The 11,845-nt window shown below is 45.5% G+C and overlaps 1 pseudogene; it reads right to left on the reverse strand.

Annotated features, from left to right (window-relative positions):
- Positions 1 to 3,916: 3,916 nt before the first annotated feature.
- LOC115306992 lies at positions 3,917 to 4,356 on the reverse strand (annotated as a pseudogene).
- Between the last annotated feature and the right edge of the window lie 7,489 nt (positions 4,357 to 11,845).

The following is an 11,845-nucleotide window of genomic DNA, read 5'->3' on the forward strand; positions in this document are numbered from 1 at the left end:
TTCCCTCAATGGCAGCAACCAGTCTGGCACATCATGAGTACCTCTAAATGGCCTGCATGTTGGGAGGCAGTAAAACATGAGGGTTAGAGAGCTTGAGCCCCAATGGCAGACAGGATGGGATTCGCAGCCTAGCTCTGCTACTTCCTGGCTCAACTTCTCCAAGCCTCAGTTTTCTTATCGGAAGAAAGCCCACCCAATGTATATGTGTATAGACATTCATCTATACATGTGTATCTAATACCTTATATATTATAGAAAAGCATATGTCCACCAAAGGATGTAAACAAGAATGTTTTTATCAGCAATATTCATAATGGTGGAAGTCTGGAAACAACCCAAATACCCCACCAGTAGCAGAATGAATAAACTGCATAATGTCTTACATAAGGTAATGCTATATGACAACAAGAATGAACAAACTACAACTATCTAGAATAATACAAATAAACTTCACAAACATAATAGAAGCCAGACACAAAAGAGAAGACAGTTTGTATGATCCACTTACATAAAGTTCAAAAGTACCCTGTTTGAGATGTTGTTGATATGTTAGTGTTGGGGGAGCTTAACCCCGAGTGAGTTTGGAAATAAAAGATTGTTGAAGTTTCCAAAAAAAATAATAAAGTTCAAAAATAGGAAAAAACTAATCTGATAATGTTTTATTTCTAGATCTTAGTTGTGGTGTCATGGATATATTTACTGTATGAAAATTCATTGCGTTGTATATTTATGATCTGTGCTCTTTTTCATTGTGTCTGGAAGACTGCAATAAAAAGAGGCTGAATGTAAAGATGTCACAGTCCCTGGCACATAATAAGTGCTCAATGTATGTTCCTTATCGTGAAGGAATGAAAGAACCCAGGCCTTGCCCTCCAGTGAAATACTTTAACAATCAGAACCATGGACAGATCAGAGTCTGTTCTCAAGGAAGGCTGAAGGGAAAGAAACCCATCTCAGGTCTGATACTGGGGACCTGAAGGAGAGAATCTGAGACCTTTCCTCTTGGATTGGTGGTTCAGTGCCTCTTGGGGGGGCAATCCTGTCCTACAGTGCAGAAAGAAGACTATTCCTAGAGGACCGTGGGTATCCGTGTGTGTGTGTTCATGCAGAATTTCATTCCATTTTAAAAGGTCTGTAGCCTCTTATTTTTCTAAGCCAGTGAATACTGAAATCTCCCCAGAGAGGTATTCCTGGACCTAGCATATCCAATGGCTTACTCAGGCTCTGCAGGCTTTGCTCACTGTCTTGGGCTTGGTTAGGGGAGATAGGGAAGAGAGCCCAGGCAGGATAAAAACAACTTATGACAAAAGATCTTCTTTCAGTTATCCCCAAAGTCTAGGAAGAAAGGCATATTTGGAAAAAAAAAAAAAAAAGAAAGAAAGAAAGGCATATTTTGTTATCTATTGAATGAGCTGCTTTATTTGACAGTGAGTTCCCCGTCACTAGGAGTATGCACACAGAGGCTGCACAACTTACCTGTCAGGATACTGCAAGGAGAACTCCTGCAAAGTGAAAAACTCACTCAAGTGACCTTCAAGGGCACTCCAAGTCTGAAATTCTATTATTTAATTCAACACAACATTTCCTTGAAGGCATGAACTGCTTCTCTATGCATTGCGCCTGCTTCTCAGTACTTTTCCTTTTTTCCTAAGAATTAAAATAGTTCATACTCAGTAGGAAATTTGAAAATCAGGGAGCAGAATTCTTTATACCATTGAATGCATACTACTTGGCAATGAAAAGGAATGAACTACAGAAACACCCACCAACTTTGATGGGTGAAAAAATCCAATCTCCAAAGGCCATATACTATATGATTCCACTTATGTAACATTCCAAAATGCCAAAATTATAGAGGTGGAGAATAGATTAGTGGTTGCAAAGGGTTAGGGATGGTGGGGGAAGAGATGGGTGTGGCTATAAAGGGTTGCATCTTTGAGGTGATGGAATAATTCTGTACCTTGTATGTGGTGGTTACACAAATTTACACGTGTGATTAAATGATACAGAACTATACACACACTTTATAGCAATGACGTTTTTCTGGTTTTAATATTGTACTGAGTCATGTAAGATGTAATCATCAAGAACAGTGGAAGAAGTGTATGGATTTCTTCAGACCGCCTTTACAACTTCTTGCAAATCTATAACTTTTTACAAAAATAAATAAAATAAAATTTAAAAATTTTAGAGCATAGAAAACCCCATTGTTAACATTTAGCATATTATTAAGAATTATTTTATTCACACAGTTATGATCATATTGCATGTAAGTTTTATATCCTGAAATTTTCTTTCTTTTAAAAAATTTTTAATATTTAAAAATTTATTTGCGTGTGAGAGAGGGAGAGACAGAGCATGAGCAGGGAGGGGCAGAGTGAGATGGAAACACAGAATCTGAAGCAGGTTCCAGGCTCTGAGCTGTCCACAAACAGCCCAATGCAGGGCTTGAACTCGTGAACTGCGAGATCATAACCAGGCTTAACCAACTGAGCCACCCAGGCACCCCCTGAAATTTTTTTTAAAAAGAATACCATGGGCATTTCCTCTGTCATGAACTAACTATGGATAAATCTCAGAACATTACACTGAGCAGAAGCAGTTTTACACCACATAGTTTGCATTATATTCTTTCATTTATATAAAGTCCTAAAACAAGCAAGCGATCTATGATGGAAAAAATTAATGTAGTGGTAACCTCTGTGGGGAGGTGGGGAGGTGGTGCAAATGAGGACAGGGATTGAGTAGGAAGGGGCGTGAGGGAACTATCTGGTGTGTTGGTAATGTTCCATCTCTTGGCAGGGACTTGAGTTACACAGGTGAATGCATTTGGTAAAAGGTAATAAGTGCACCCTTAAGATTTAGGCATTTCATTTTATGTAAATCTTTTTTCAAAAGTAAAAACTTACAAATCAATATTGATTCCCATTTAATGAAGGGCATGCTGAAGTATTTACAGGAAGTGTACTGATGTCTGCAACTTTTTTGAAATGCCTCAAAAAAAGAATGAATTGTTGGCTGGAAAGAAGGATGGGTGGGTGAATGGGTATGTGATGAAGCAAACAGAGCTAACTTGGAATGATAGTCTAGGAGGTGGGCGTACAGCTTTCCTGTATGTTTGTAGATTTTTGTTCTGTGTGTGTGTGTGTGTGTGTGTGTGTGTGTGTGTGTGTGTGTTTAATTTAGACAAAAATCACTTGGAATCTTTGGTACAATGCAGAGTGGCCCCCATCCTGGTCCCGCCGGCAATGGGACTCCCTGGGCTGGGCTTGGGACCCAGTGTCTAGATCAGGTTCTATGGAAGGTTCTTGACACACTTGAGCCTCTAAGGGCTCAGTCTCCCAGCTAAGTCCAAACATGAACCTTTTTCCAAGCATCGGTCTCCTATTTTTTAATGTTTATTTATTTTTGAGACAGACAGAGACAGAGTGGGTAGAGAGAGAGGGAGACACAGAATCTGAAACAGGCTCCAGGCTCCGAGCTGTCAGCACAGAACCCAATGTGGGGCTCGAACCCACGAACCGTGAGATCATGACCTGAGCCGAAGTCAGATGCTTAACCAACTGAGCCACCCAGATGCCCCTTTGGTCTTCTAAAGAGGTCTCCCCAGAATCTCTCCCACCTCCTTGCTGAGGCTCTCTGCTTCTGTCCTATGGCAGCCACTACCTGCAGAAATGAGCTCTCTTTACTGAATTCACAAAGGCCTCCAAGGTCTAAGTTGAGCTCAGAAGATTCTTTCTTGGGGGGTGGGGGGTGATGGAACATAATACTATACAGGGAGCATTCCCAGCTCCAAGAGTTCGCCTTCGGATTATAAGGATGTTCTCAAAAATAATTGGATTTGCTAGAGCCTGGCCCACCGCCCAGGAGAGGGAGAGGGAGTGGAATGGGCACGGCACTGAGCTCGACTCTCCTGTCACTCTTGGGTCCAGTTCTAAGCCCCACTCTTCTAATCCACCAGCTCCTGAAGCTGAAACCACAAGCCTGTCTCCTTCTCTGCACTTTGCATGAACTTGCTGCCAACTTGGATGCAAAAGTCCCCACGGATGGTCCCCAGCTTGGAGTCTGCAGGATGGGTCTCCCTGAGCACCACTTGGCCTGTCTTCACCACATTCAACCCCTCCCAGACCACGGCAACCCCAGGCCCTGATTGAAGGTACTTCACCAAGCCGCAGGGAGTGGATGGTCCTTCTGGTCAATGTAGGGCTCCTTGAGAAGGTCTTCAGAAGCCTGAATTGATTTCCTAGCAGTGAGGAGAATCCCTTTTGCTCAAAACGCTTGATGATCTCTCCCACGAGGCTGCGCTGGACCCCATCAGGGCTTGATGGCATCGAAGGTGCCCTCACTTTTGGCCATACTCCTGGGGATAGAAAGCCCTCCAGCAGCTCGCTCGGCCTGCAATTCCCTCTGGAGCTGCCGGCACCCAAAGAGCCCAGAAGGATTCTGAGGCCCCTTTGAGCAGCCCTAGCCCAACCCATTGCATCTCTGAGCTCTACAACGCTCACACTCGGGAAGTCACAGGGTTTCACAGACTTGCACACCCAACACGCAAAGAAGGAGAGAAAAAGGGCCAATCGAATGATAGTTTCCCTTAGGAACCACCCCCACCCCCACCCCCCTGCTTCTCCCTCCAGGGCTGCCTCTCTGAGCCAGTCAGTTTTCCTGGCCTCCAGCCTCTCTGAACTGAGGACTGAAGACCATCGCCTGGCTCCTGGCTCCGGTAATTGGCCTGGGAAGCCCAAAGGGAGGTGCCAGGGGCTCGGGGAGGGAGAGCCCCAGGTGCTCCAGGAAGTGGAGCTGTTAATTAAGTGGCTCCTTCCCACCCTGGGAGCGGGAGGTGGGGAGCTGCAAAGGCCCTGGGAGCAGTGGCTCTTAAAGGGGACAAGACCCCTTTCTGACCCTATCAAGGAAGAGCCACGCTATGTCCCAGGCTTCGTCACTGGTCATACTCTGGGGCTCACTGGTGAAACTACTCAATGGGAGAGAAGCCTGTTAAGGAACCCATGTGACCATGCTCCCTCTGAGAAGCCTTGGGGAGTCCCTGGGAGCAAAGGACCAGGAGAGGGCACTGTAATGCCCAGCTCCGGCTCCAAGGGGCAGGACGGAGTAAAGACTAAGGAAAACCCTGAAGGCATCCGCTGAAACTTCAGGCGTTCGGATGGTTGTGATCCACAGCAGCAATGAGGGCCCCTTGACCATGCCCAGCCCAGGGCTCGGCGGTGAGAAGCACCCAGATTGTAACCACAGCCACATCCAAGGTTCTCTGAGTGTGGCCCTCAGTGGCAGCAGCCTGATCATCTGGGAACTGATTTTGCATGTTCAACATGCAAATTCTCAGTCCCCTTCTCCTTCCCAGACCTGTGACTCAGAAACTTGGGGGCTCACCCAGCAATCCACAGCCCTCTTGGTGATTCTGACAAATGCTAAATTTGAGAGCCACTAGTTTAACCTGACAGATTCTGGAGCTGAGCTGCCCAGAAAACTTTTCACAAATTTGTTCACATTCATCAAATATTTATTAGCACCTTAAAAAAAAAACTTTTTTTTTTCTGTTTTTATTTATTTGAGAGGAGAGAGAGAGAGTGAGCGAGCTTGAGCAGGGGAGGGTCAGAGAGAGAAGGAGACAGAGAATCCAAAGACAGGCTCCAGGCTCTGAGCTGTCGGCACAGAGCCCAGTGCAGGGCTCCAACTCATGAACTGTGAGATCATGACCTGAGCTGAAGTCGGACACTCAACTGACTGAGCCACCCAGGCGCCCGTATTAGCACAGTTTATATGTTGACACTGTGCCAAGTGTCATGAGGAGCCCAAAGTGGGGTAAATGGTAATTTCCACCCTCCAGGCAAAAAAAGATGGGCAAAGGGCCCCAGGAAGGAGCCAAACTTTCTGGTTAGGATGATGAGAGAGGACTGCTCAGAGGAGGTGGCTTTTGAGATGGACCTTGAAGGCTGAGCTAGAATCAACAGAGAAGAAAAGGAAGGCACTTCTAAAATAAAAATCTAACTTTAACAAAATATTTATTTTTGAGACAGAGAGACACAGAGTGTGAGCAGGGGAGGGGCAGAGAGGGAGACACAATCCAAAGCAGGCTCCAGACTGCCCCCAAATCTAACTTGTAAAAGCAACTTACAGGGATGCCTGGGTGGCTCAGTTGTAAGCGTTTACCTTTGGCTCAGGTCATGATCTCACAGTTCGTGGGTTCGAGGTCCACATCGGGCTCTGTGCTGACAGCTCCGAGCCTGGAGCCTGCTTCAGATTCTGTGTCTCCCTCTCTCTCTGCCCCTCCCCCATTCATACTCTGTCTTTCTCTCTCTCTCTCTCAAAAATAAAACATTAAAAAAAAAAGATCAGTTGAAAGGAAAGAAAAATGTTGATACAAAACTAAATAAAATAAAGGCACCTTATAGCTGGGGGATAAATTCAGGTGCATCAGCACAAGCTTCTCCATCAACCAGCCTCTGTGTCCTTCATTAGCTCCATGTCCCCCCACTCCACACCTCCGTCCATAGATCTGAATGAAAATGGAACATCTCATAGAAGAGCACATACGGCATGCTATTTCTTTTTTCTTTTTATATTTTTCTTTCTTTTTAAAAAATGTTTATTTATTTTGAGAGAGAGAGAGAGAGAGCAAGTTGCTAAGGGAGAGAGAGAATCCCAAGTAGGCTCCTTGCTGTCAGCACAGAGCCTGATCCCAGGAATCATGAGATCATGACGTGAGCCAAAATCAGGGTCGGACACTTAACCGACTGAGCCGCCCAGGCGCCGCAGCATGCTATTTCCTATTGCCAGGCCTTTGCTTAGGCTGTCCCTTCTACCTGGAATGCCCTCTGTGTGTCTCTTAGCCCAGAAGCCATCCATTCTTCAGGACTCCTTACAGGTGTCAAAAGTCTGTCTCCTCTAGGTCCCCAAAGGTCTGGAACACTGGTGCGTCAGTGGCCTCACCGCACTGTATTTAAAAATCCGCTTTATGTTAATTCCCCTGTTTGAATGTGAACCCACTAAGTAGGCATCATCTTCCACTTCGTGCCCCTAGAGCCTAGCACAGTGCCTAACATGCAGCAGACTTTCAATAAATAGTTTATTTTAAATATTTTTTAAAATTTATTTTTGAGAGAGAGAGAGAGAGAGAGAGAGAGAGCGTGAGCAGGGGAGGGTCAGAAAGAGAAGGAGTCACAGGATCTGAAGACAGGCTCCAGGCTCTGAGCTAGCTGTCAGCACAGAGCCCGATATGGGGCTCGAACCCACGAACCGTGAGATCATGACCTGAGCCAAAGTTGGATGCTTAACCGACTGAGCCGCCCAGGCGCCTCAATAAATAGTTCTTTAGCAAAGGAACAAAGGAAGGGAGAATGTTAAGTAGGAGGCTGGGGGGGGCGGTGGGGAAGCATGGTGGGAATGGCGTAGAGTCTGACAAGGAGTCCATCCTGAAGGCAAAGGCACAAAATGTTTTCCTCTACATAAAACCTGGAACGGAGGAGACAGTGCCGAGCAGCCAGGAGCCTCTTGCCGCCTGCTTGCTGGCTTGACAGATCTGGCATATGTGCTTTGAATCCGATTGTCATCTGCTGAACATTGCTGCTAAAATGTTCCAGCACGTCAGGCCAAATATGAATCTGTATAAGTCTATTTAGCACTGTAGCTGGGTTTCTGAGTTGGGATACAGGTTTCTTAATTCTCAGGATTCCCCAGAGCACATGAAAAGTGCTCAACATCATTAGTCATTAGGGAAATGCGAATTGGATCTACAACTAGATACCATTAATATCTATTAGAATGCCAAAAAAAAAAAAAAAGACTGACTTTTTTTTAATGGAAAATACCAAGTGCCTGGCTGGCTCAGTTGATTGAGTATCTGACTCTTGGTTTTGGCTCAGGTCATGATCTCACTGTTTGTGGAATTGGGCCCTGCACTGACAGCATGGAGCCTGCTTGGGATTCTCTCTCTCTCTCTCTCTCTCTCTCTCTCTCTTTCTCTGTCTCTCAAAATAAACAAATAAACTGAAAAAAAAAAAGAAGAAAATACCAAGTGCTGTCAAGGATGCATAGCAACTGAAACCCTCATACTCTGCTGGTAAGAATTCAAACCGATACAGCCACTCTGGAGCACAGTTTGGTGGTTTCTTACAAAGTTAAACATATACTTGCCATAAAGCCAAGCAGTTGCCCTTCTAGGTTTAAAAAAAATTTTTTTTAATGTTTTTATTTATTTTTGAGAGGCAGGGAGAGACAGAGCACGAGTTGGGGAGGGGCAGGGAGAGAGGGAGACACAGAATCCGAAACAGGCTCCAGGCTCTGAGCTGTTGGCACAGAGCCCAACGTGGGGCTCGAACTCACGAACCGGAGTCGACGTCAGACAATTAACTGACTGAGCCACCCAGGCACCCCTCACATTCTAGGTATTTACTCGAGAAATATGAGGAGTTACGTTCATAGAACAACTGGTGTGTCAATCCTTATAGAAGCTCTCTTCAAAATTGCCAAAAACTGGGGCGCCTGGGCGACTCAGTCGATTAAGTGTCCGGCTTCAGCTTAGGTCATGATCTCACGGTTCGTGGGTTCGAGCCCCATGTCGGGCTCTGTGCTGACAGCTCAGAGCCTGGAGCCTGCTTCGGATTCTGCGTCTCCCTCTCTCTGACCCTCCTTTGCTCGCACTCTCTCTGTCTCTCAAAAATAAATAAAAAAACATTTTAAAAAATTAAAAAAAACCAAAATTGCCAAAAACTGAAAACATACCAAATGTCCATCAATAGGCAAATAATAAAGAAATGGTAGAATCTCTGTACAATAGAATACTTCTCAGCAATAAAAATGGAATGAACTCTGGATATATACAGCAACATGGATAAATCTGAGGGTATCACTCGGAGAAAGAACTCAATTCCAAAAGGTTACACACGGCACCAATCCATTACACGACATACCGGCAACCGGGAATGGGGAACAATCTGCCCATAGTTGGGCTTGGAGGAGGGTTCGATGATAAATGGGCCACCTGACGACAGAACTGTTCTCTATCCTGCTCTATCTTGGAATCTATGCATATATGAATAATCATAGACTTATGGGGCACCTGGGTGCCTCAGGAGGTTAAGCGTTGGCTGAAGTCATGATCACAGTGCTTGTGAGTTCGAGCCCCATGTGGGGCTCTGTGCCGACAACTCAGAACCAGCCTGGCACCTGCTTCAGATTCTGTGTCTACTTCTCTCTCTGTTCCTCCCCTGCTCCTGCTCTGTCTCTCTCTCACTCTCTCAAAAATAAATAAAAATTTAAAGAAAATCATAGACGTATAGCCCTGAGACAGTGAATTAAACTATATGTAAATTTATTTTACCTTTTATTTATTTCTTATTTTTAAAGTTTATTTATTTATTTTGGTGGCAGAAGGGCAGAGGGCGAGGGGGAGAGAGAATCCCAAGCAGGCTCCACGCTTAGTGCAGAGCCTGATTCAGGACTCGATCTCATGACCTCGAGACCATGACCTGAGCAGAAACCAAGAGTCAGACCGTCAATCAACCAAGAGTTATCCAGGTGCCTCTGTAATTTTTTTTAGAAATGTAATACCAGTTTAAGGTAAAAAAGAATCCCAAGGGCAAGGCAGTCCTCAGGCCCACAGGCGGTGCCCCCCACCCTCCGTCTTATCTGCCGTGGCCAGTGCCTTTAGCTCTTGAAACAAGGTCAGTCAGCCATACAGCCCTCCTGGGGGCGCTCATGAAAGCAAGCTACAATGCTCCCATCTAGTTCAATTTCTGGGTCATCTCCCTAGTGACGGCTAATTTTATCTTATTCACCAAAGTATACCCAAAGGGCTAGAATGGCGCTTATCATTATTCAAATAAATGTTTGTTGATTGAGTAAATATTTGTTATCCCTTTACTGACTTGTTCCAAATTCCTGATCCATTCTCTTAATTGAAATACTCACTTTAGCCTCCCTTCTCCAATTATATCACTTGCTCTCAGTTCCCTCCTGGAATTTTGACACTAAACATTCCTGCTCAGGGGTTGGCTCTGCCCCTTTTCTGGCCCAAAGGTCACCTGTTAGCTCAGGTAAGAATTCCTTCCTCTAGCTGCATCCTATTACGGGCCCTCAGCCAGAGCCCCCATGGAAAGCCGCCTTGGCGTCATCACAAAAGATAGCGTCCAACGTGGGGGGCTGGCACCTTCCTCAGACACGAAGGGAAAAAACAGCGGCCCACATGGGCTGAGAAGGCACCTCAGGCTTAGCAGGTGCTGCTCGCACGCTTGACAGCAGTGTGTGTGCGTTGGCGTCTGCTAGGTGACACTTTGGTTCAATTTTACTCATTCAAAGTGTTTGCGTGCTCCTTTTATTTCACCTGACACCCTGTAATTGTAGATGACAGGAAGTGGGATATTTGGTCATTTGGAGTTGTCATTAAGCCTTTTGGTTAGAATCCCCTGGGTTTCTGCTTATTTCCCTTCTGGCTGGTTGAAACTGAAGACCATTTGTGTCCATTTGAGTCACAGATGGGTGTCCCAAGAGCCGTGGACACAAATGTGTTAGTTTCAGTCCACAGGGTATTCAAGGTTTTCAATTAGTTGCCAACAGTTTTTAAAATTTTGTTAATAGTTATTTATTTTTGAAAGAGAGAGAGAGAGAGAGAGAGAGAGAGAGAGATATGATGAGCAGGGGAGGGGCAGAGAGAGAGGGAGACACAGAATCTGAAGCAGGCTCCAGGCTCTGAGCTGTCAGCACAGAGCCCAATGCAGGGCCTGAACTCACCAGCTGTGAGATCATGACCTGAGCTCAAGTTGGAGGCTTAACCAACTGAGCCACCCAGGCACCCCAGTTGCCAACATTTAAAAATTGGGAGGTGCCCCGGAAATCTGCCAATTTAAAAATGTTGGCAACTAGACACAGATTCTGTGTCTCCCTCTCTCTCTAACCCTCCCCCGCTCATGCTCTGTGTGTCTCTCTCTCAAAAATAAATAAAACATTAAGGAAAATTAAAAAAAATAAATTGAGAGATTTCCTATGAAAATCAAATCTGGCATTATCAGGCCACACTCCCCATAGGCCTCCCTTTAGTGGAACACTGGACAGCGAATGCCTTCTTTATTTTTTTTTAAAAATTTTTAATGTCTTTTATTGAATTTTTGAGAGACAGAGAGACAGTGCGAGAAGGGGAGGGTCAGAGAGAGAGGGAGACACAGAATCCCAAGCAGGCTCCAGGCTCTGAGCTAGCTGTCTGCATAGAGCCCGATGTGGGGCTCGAACCCACGAACCGCGAGATCATGACCTGAGCTGAAGCCGGATGCTTAACTGAGCCACCCAGGCACCCTGCAAATGCCTTCTTTAGATGGGGCAGGTGCGCTCATGAAATCTATTTTCCTCCTGTTCCGTCTACTTCTTTCCTTTTTTTCCCTGCCTTGCTTTTCCAGGTCTTGGCGTGTACTACCCAATAGCAGGTGCTTAGTTGCCCTTTGTATAAAAAGATATACAAGACTTGGTCTTCAGAGAGCTTCCTATTTGGACATGTGGAGTTAGGTTTTCAGGTGGGGTGGGGGAGGCATTCCAAGCAGAGGGACACCATGAGCAGTGAAGAGGAAGGCGGGAGAATGCAGAAGGATTATAGGCATAAGAGTTGGGATCTCAGGGTAGCTGAAGTCCATTTTCAGGAACGCATCACATCCAGCCCCAACCTCTTCCAGACGACATAGGGCCGAATCGCTTAATAATTCACATGGTCAGAATTTGATCAGCAGGGAGTGGAAGGGAAGGTGCTGGGCTTTGAAACCAGAGACCCCTGTCCATGACCTCACACCTCCACAAGTCCCTCTCATTCCCAGGCCTCTTTAAAATTAGGATATGAAAAAAAATAATA

The sequence above is a fragment of the Suricata suricatta genome, chromosome 11 (assembly GCF_006229205.1).
Source record: "Suricata suricatta isolate VVHF042 chromosome 11, meerkat_22Aug2017_6uvM2_HiC, whole genome shotgun sequence".
Classification (NCBI taxonomy): Eukaryota; Metazoa; Chordata; class Mammalia; order Carnivora; family Herpestidae; genus Suricata; species Suricata suricatta.